Source organism: Chiloscyllium plagiosum, unplaced genomic scaffold (assembly GCF_004010195.1).
Source record: "Chiloscyllium plagiosum isolate BGI_BamShark_2017 unplaced genomic scaffold, ASM401019v2 scaf_15333, whole genome shotgun sequence".
NCBI lineage: Eukaryota > Metazoa > Chordata > Chondrichthyes > Orectolobiformes > Hemiscylliidae > Chiloscyllium > Chiloscyllium plagiosum.
This window is the reverse complement of record NW_025206153.1, coordinates 4,840-11,198: the sequence shown is the minus strand read 5'-3', so window position 1 is coordinate 11,198 and position 6,359 is coordinate 4,840. Positions and strand designations below refer to the sequence as shown.

The 6,359-nt window shown below is 43.4% G+C and overlaps 1 long non-coding RNA gene across 1 annotated transcript; it reads left to right on the top strand.

The window, feature by feature from the left end:
• The first annotated feature begins 2,738 nt into the window (after positions 1–2,738).
• Positions 2,739–5,960, top strand: LOC122546488. The gene is made up of 3 exons (XR_006310754.1): positions 2,739–2,831; positions 2,963–2,965; positions 5,929–5,960. It is a non-coding gene; the product is annotated as an uncharacterized LOC122546488 (long non-coding RNA).
• Positions 5,961–6,359: the final 399 nt, after the last annotated feature.

Sequence of the window (6,359 nt, the reverse complement as noted above, 5' to 3'; positions counted from 1 at the left end):
AAAATCACAGCCGGTCAGCCAGCATATTAGTAGCATGAGAATCGATGTTTCAGGCATAAGCCCTTCATCAAGAATGAGGTTTGTGGGCTAAGGGGTCTGAGAGATAAATGTGAAGGAGATGTGGCGGTTTGAAAGTAATGGGTGATGAAGGGAGACAGAACGCCTCATCTAATGCATCCATTAAGCCCGATTTGGTCTTCTCTACAGTGGCGGGACAGGACACCAACTTGTGGATCGTTTCATCGATCATCTCTGGTACAGCCACACTGGCCAACTTCACCACCTTGTGGCTGAACAATTTAAATCCCCTCTCACTCCACAAAGAACATGCAAATCCTGGGCCTCTTCCATTGCCAAAACCTAAGTAATGGAGGAATAACACCTCATTGTCTGCCATGGTACTCTCCAACTATAGGGGATCAATGTGGATTTCACCAGTTTCCCCATTTCCCCTCCTCCCACCTTATCCTAGTCCAACTTTCCAACTTGGTACCGCCCTCGTGAATGTTCCCATATGTCCATCTTCCTTCCCACCTCTCCACTCCACCCTCCTCTCCGACCTACCACTTTCACATTCCCCCCTCTCCCATCTACCTATTAGATCAAAGGAAGCAGCTTAGAAAAATGCCAAGTATTGTAGTAAGCCAATGGATTCAGAGAAACGTAGGACGCAGCAAAGGAGGACAAAAAAAATGAGAAAAAAATCATAAAGAAAAAAAGCATGAAAACAAAAAATCAACATAAAGACTGCGAAAAAAGCTTCTATCAATGTATGAAACAAAAATAAAAAAATGGTCAAACTTGGAACAGTCAGTGTGCGGACAGGGTAATTTATTGTAAGGAACAGAGACATTACATGGAAAAGAAACAGTTTCTTTGTGTCTGTCTTCAAGGAAGAATATCCAGAAAATCTCCCAGAAATACCAAGTGACCATAGGACTTGTGTAAGTAAACAATAAGATCATTCTTGTCGGTGTTGAGGTAGTATTTGAAAAGACAGCTGGATTGAGTATTGATAAATCTGACAGACCAGATTTACTTCATACAAACATTTCAGTAGAAGCAGCAATAGTCTTGTTGATTGCATTATGGATTTTCAAGTTATTTTCCGACACATTCCCGAAAGGCAGGTAGCCAATAGGGATAAGGGACGGTTATAAATATTATCCGCCAGTTTAACTAAGAATGAAGATGGAGAGTTGTGGAATACTACATACTACGTAACTTGTCATCTGCAGTCTGGTGTCTGTTGAACTCGATTACAAAGAACATGCTACTAGATATATAGAAGGTAATAGCAAACCTGGGGAGTACGATAATGCATCGATGAAAGGAAAACCGTACGTGGCAAACAGTTTTTTTGGAATGGTTTGAAGATGATTCTTGTAGACATCAGCAATGAGGAACCAATGGATATCGTATAGTTGAATATTCAGGTGGATTTTTGTTTTGAGAACCCACACACTAATATCATAAGAAAAGTTGAAGCAAAAGGCATTGGGAAGAACATATGCAAATGGGAAAGTAAAAATTAGGTTTACATTCACGTGAATATAATTGGAATATAATCTGATTGAGAAACTTAGCCTGTGATCTCGAACTTCAAATAATGAGAGGTGATCGTAGTGAATCTTAGAATCTTAGAAACACAGAGGGGACTGAATAAGAGAGGGACATGGAGAAGTGCACGGAGGCGCAATTAGGGAGAATCCCATGATATTCTACACGGACAACAAGTAGAGCAGAATAATCAGTGAACAGTTAGTGTCTATCAGAAACCAAGGCGGCAATCTGTGTGTGAAGCTCGAGAACATTGAGAGATTGTGACATGAGAGCTTCACAACTGTTTTACTAGGCAGAAGAAGGATGCAGGGACAGAATTCGAGGAGATGGATGGTGAAGCTCTTGAGCAGATTGATGTAAAATTCTCGCAGGAATTTGAGGCTTTGGCTGGTAGAAAATTGGACTGATTGCCAGGTCGAACTGAGTTGTATCAGAGGCTGCTGTTGGAAACAAGGGAGGAAAAATCCTGACTGAAATTTTTAAGTAGAATATGACCATAGGCGAGGGGCCAGCGTACTGGAGACCAGCTAATGTGATTCCACTTCACAGTAAGGGTGGGAGAGATAGACCAGGGAACTATAGACAAGCGGGTATTACAACACTGTTAGGGAAACTACTGGAGAAAATAGGGAAGGAGAAAATTGAACTCCAATCAGAGTGGCAAGGTTTGATCAGGGATAATCATTATGACTTGATCAGAGAGACATCAAATCTAACGAATTTGAATTAGTTTGAGGAGGTTGCTTATTTAGTTTTGCAGCAAGGACATTGACAAATCTCCGCATGGCAAAGTGAAGAATAAAGTAAAATCTCATGGGATCAAGGATAACTTAACAAGTTACAATGAAAATTGTCTTGTGGCAGGAGACAGAGGTTGGTGGGAGAAGGCTGTATGTGTGACTGGAGACCAGTGTCCCCTGGTGTACCAAAGACAACAGTGCTGCGTCGTTTATTATTTGTAGTATTCATGAGTGGTGCAGATGTGAATGGAGGGGAGTGGGTGGAGGGTGTGGGGGTTGTGATAAGTAAGTTTGTGTTTGCGTTGAGGAGGAATGTCTTATGTTACAGAATGATACAGATGGATTGGTCAGATGAGTAGATCAATTGCAGTTGGAATATAACCCTGATAAGTATGAGGTGATGCAATTTGGAAGAAGGAAGCAGACAGGGGAGTACTCAATGAATGACAGCACACTAGGAAGCTCAGAGCTTGCTTCTCCATTCATCCCTGAATGTGACTGGACAGGGTAATAGGTTAGTTAAGAAGTGTACCTTAGGTGTAGCATTACTAATCGGGGCGTAGATTATAAGAGCTGTACAGGGCTTTGGTTAGGCCAATATGGAGTACTGTGTGTAATTCTGGGAGTTACATTACAGGAAGGACGTGATTGTACTGGAGGGGGTACAGAGGAGATTCACCAGGAAGTTGCCTGGGATGGAGCATATCAGCTATGAAGAGAGGCTGAATAAACTCGGGTTGTTTCCTTTGGAGCAGAGGACGCTGAGGGGGACGTGATTCAGAAGGATAAGATTATGAGGAGCATGGAGAGGGGAGATGGACAGCAGCTGTTCCTTTTCGCCAGAGAGTAAAGAACAAGGGAGCACACATTTAAAGTGAAGGTTTTGAGGTTTAGAGAGATTTTAACAATAGTTGTTTTTCACCCAGAGGATGTTGGCATCAGGGATGTACTTCCTGAGAGGGGAATTATCACGGGTAACCTCATAACCGTTAAAAATTATTTGGACGAGCAATTGGAAGTGTCATAACATTCCAGGCTATGGGCCTAGTGCAGGAAAGTGGGACGAAGATAGATCGTGTTGTATTTCTGTTGGCACAGATTCTATGCTCCTGTGAGTGTATGGTGTGGAAGGGCAATCATTGAGCAGCTTAAGGCAGGAATTGATGAGTTTCTGAAGAGTATATTCACAAGAGTTATAAGAGTGAGCTGTAATAGCTTGTCAAATTATGTCAATGTGAGAAATATGAGAAAACACGTGCAGCATCCTTACAGTTTGAGACCAGATAATAGAGAATGGGGAACAGGGAAATGGCAGAACTATGAAGCCACTACTTCAGTTCTGTCTTCACAGAAGTTTCTAACAATTTTAGGAAAATCAAGTCTGGTGTGGAAAAATAGTATAGTACATGGAACATAGAACATAGTAAGTAAATAGTTGTCGGGAAATTATTGGAAAGGAAATAATTGTCACAGACAACACTAAAATAGATTTATGAAACGGGAATTATGTTTGTGAAACAGACTGAGAGACAAATGAAAGATAGGTAATGGATGTAAAACATTTGGATTTTTGGAAACATTTTGGTAAAGCTCCAAGACCAGTTTGCAAAATCAAATCTGAGTGGATTGGGGCGAATATATAGCCATGTTTCTAGAATGGGACAGCTAGCAGGAAACAGTGAATTAAAATACACAGATTCGTCAAGCAACAGCCTGGCATTGTCTGTGAGGTATGATTCTGTGAGCATGACGATGTCCCAGACACCCCATCACGTTCCCCAGATATCTCCTGTCTCACCAACAGGACAGACACAGCAGAGGTGGCGACACAATAGGTGGAAGGAAATTGTTCTGGTAGTCCTCAACAGTGACTCAGCTGATTACCATGTACCAGCCTCTCTCAACTGATGAATCAGTACTCTTTCATGCTGAACAACACTTGGAGAAAGCACTGAGGGTGGCAATGACGCAAGATGTACTCTGGGTGAAGGATTTCAATGTCCACTTCCAAGAGTAGCTCAGCCGCAGCATTACTGATTGAGCTGGCCGGGTCCTAAAGGATATAACTGCTAGACTGGGTCTGCGGCAGATGGTGAAGGAACCAACAAGAGAGAAAAAAATCATACCTGACCTCATCCTTACTAATCTGCCAGTTGCATAAGTATCTGTCCATGATAGTATCGGTAAAAATGACCACCGCATAGTCATTGTGGAGACAAAGTCACACTTGCACATTGAGAATAACCTCCACCATGTTGGGTGGTACTATCACGGTTCTAAATAGGACAGACTTCGAACAGATCTAGCAGCTCAAGTATGGATGTCCATAATGTGTATTGAGTCATCAATAGCAGCAGAATTGTAATCCCGCACAACTTCATGGCCTGGCATATCCCCCTTGCAACTGTTGCCATCAAGCCAGAGGATCAACCTTGATTCAATGGAGTGTGCAGGATGGCAGGAGCAGCACTGGGAATGAGGTGTCAGCCTGGCGAAGCCACCAAACAGGATTACTTGTGCACCAAGCAGCACAAGAAGTAAGTGATAGACAGAGCTAAGTGATCCCACAAGCAACAGATCAGATCTAAGCTCTGCAATCCTTCCACATCTAGTCGAGAAAATTAAACAATTCACTGGAGGAAGAGATTCTTCAATTGTCCCCATCCTTAACGATGGAAAAGCCCAGCACTTCAGTGTATAACATAAGGATGATGCATTCGCAACAATCTTCAGTCAGAAATGCTGAGTGAATGATCCATCTCAGCCTCCTCTAGTGGTCCACAGCAATTCACTTACCAGCCATCAACCAATTTGATTCAGTCTACGTGATATCCAGAAATGGTTGGAGACACTGGATACTCCAAACGGGATACATGCTGACAACATTCTGGCAATAGTACTGATGACATATGCTCCAGAACTTGTCACTGCCCGAGCCAAGCTGTTCATACCGTTACAACAACGACAATTCCCCGATTATGTGAAAAATTCCCAAGTATCTCCGATACATAAAACGCAGAATACATGCAATCCAGCCAATCACCAACCCATCAGTCTACTCTCGATCATCCATAAAGTGATGGAAGGTGTCAGTGCTTTCAAGAAGCACCTGCTCAGCAACAAACTTGCTCAGTGACGCCCAGGCTGGGCTGCCCCAGTGTCACTCAGCTCCTGATCTCATTACCTTGGTTCAAACATGGAGAAAAGAGCTGAATTGCAGAGGTGGGGTAAGAGTGACAGCCATTGAAAACAGGGCTGCCTTCGATCAAGTGTGGCATCAAGGGGTATTAGCAAAACGGGAATCAATGTGTATCCAGGGCAAACTCCCCGCTGATTAGAATCATACCTGATACGTAGAAAAATGGTCATGGTTGACAAAGATCAATCAACTCAGCCCCAGGGCAAGTCTGTAGGTGTCCCTCGAGCAGTGGCCTAGGCCCAAACATCTTCAGGGCTGCTCCATCAACGACTTTCCCTCTTTTAAAAGGTCAGAAGTGGGAATGTTCGCCAATGATTGCACAATGTTCAGCAACATTTGTGGCTCCTCAGATACTGAAGAGTCCAAATGCGACAAGATCTGGACAGTGGAGGAGAAAGTGAGGTCTGCAGATGCTGGAGATCAGAGCTGAAATTGTGTTGCTGGAAAAGCGCAGCAGGTCAGGCAGCATCCAGGGAACAGGAGAATCGACGTTTCGGGCGTAAGCCCTTCTTCCCTCATTCCTGAAGAAGAGCTTATGCCCGAAACGTCGATTCTCCTGTTCCCTGGATGCTGCCTGACCTGCTGCGCTTTTCCAGCAACACATTGTCAAGATCTGGACAGTATCCAGGCTGACAAGTGGCAAGTAATATTCACGCAACACAAATGCCAGACCGTGAACATCACCACTAAAATACAATCTAACCACTGTCCCTTGATATTCAATGGTGGTACTACCACTACCAATCCCCCAATATCAAAATCCTGGGGGGTAATCATTGCTCAGAAACTCACTGGACTTGCCACATAAACGCAAAAGCAGGTCAGAAGCTAGGAACTCTGCGGCGAGTAACTCACCT